The sequence below is a fragment of the Arachis stenosperma genome, chromosome 2, assembly GCF_014773155.1.
Source record: "Arachis stenosperma cultivar V10309 chromosome 2, arast.V10309.gnm1.PFL2, whole genome shotgun sequence".
Lineage (NCBI taxonomy): Eukaryota > Viridiplantae > Streptophyta > Magnoliopsida > Fabales > Fabaceae > Arachis > Arachis stenosperma.
In genome coordinates, this window is record NC_080378.1 from 42,628,200 (window position 1) to 42,629,180 (window position 981).

The window sequence follows — 981 nt, forward strand, 5'->3', positions numbered from 1 at the left end:
CCATAGGGTTCTCCTAGGTAATTCACCTCTTCCATTGAAGGGTTCTCAGGATCATAGGCTTCTTCTTCAGATGAAGCATCCTTAGTACTGCTTGGTGCATTTTGCATTCCAGACAGACTTTGAGAAATCAAATTGACTTGTTGAGTCAATATCTTGTTCTGAGCCAATATGGCATTCAGAGTATTAATCTCAAGAACACCTTTCTTCTGATTTCTCCCATTGTTCACAGGATTCCTTTCAGAAGTGTACATGAATTGGTTATTTGCAACCATTTCAATTAGCTCTTGAGCTTCTGTAGGCGTCTTCTTCAAATGAAGAGATCCTCCAGCAGAGCTATCCAAAGACATCTTGGATAGTTCAGAGAGACCATCATAGAAAATACCTATGATTCTCCATTCAGAAAGCATGTCAGATGGACATTTTCTGATCAATTGTTTGTATCTTTCCCAAGCTTCATAGAGGGATTCTCCATCCTTTTGTCTGAAGGTTTGGACTTCCACTCTAAGCTTACTCAATTTTTGAGGTGGAAAGAACTTTGCCAAGAAGGCATTGACTAGCTTTTCCCATGAGTCCAAGCTTTCTTTAGGTTGTGAGTCCAACCATGTCCTAGCTCTGTCTCTTACAGCAAAAGGGAATAGCATAAGTATGTAGACCTCAGGGTCTACCCCATTAGTCTTGACAGTGTCACAGATTTGCAAGAATTCAGCTAAAAACTGATGAGGATCTTCCAATGGAAGTCCATGAAACTTGCAATTCTGTTGCATTAGAGAAACTAATTGAGGCTTAAGCTCAAAGTTGTTTGCTCCAATGGCAGGGATAGAGATGCTTCTCCCATAGAAGTCGGGAGTAGGTGCGGTAAAGTCACCCAGCACCTTCCTTGCATTGTTTGCATTGTTGTTGTTTTCGGCTGCCATGTCTTCTTCTTCTTTGAAGATTTCTGTTAGGTCCTCTGTAGAGAATTGTGCCTTAGCTTCTCTTAGC

At 41.2% G+C, this 981-nt stretch overlaps 1 non-coding gene across 1 annotated transcript; it reads left to right on the plus strand.

Moving 5' to 3' along the window:
• Positions 1-405: 405 nt before the first annotated feature.
• On the plus strand, positions 406-509 carry LOC130964210 (small nucleolar RNA R71). The gene has a single exon (XR_009080313.1). It is a non-coding gene; the product is annotated as a small nucleolar RNA R71 (small nucleolar RNA).
• The last annotated feature ends 472 nt before the right edge of the window (positions 510-981 follow it).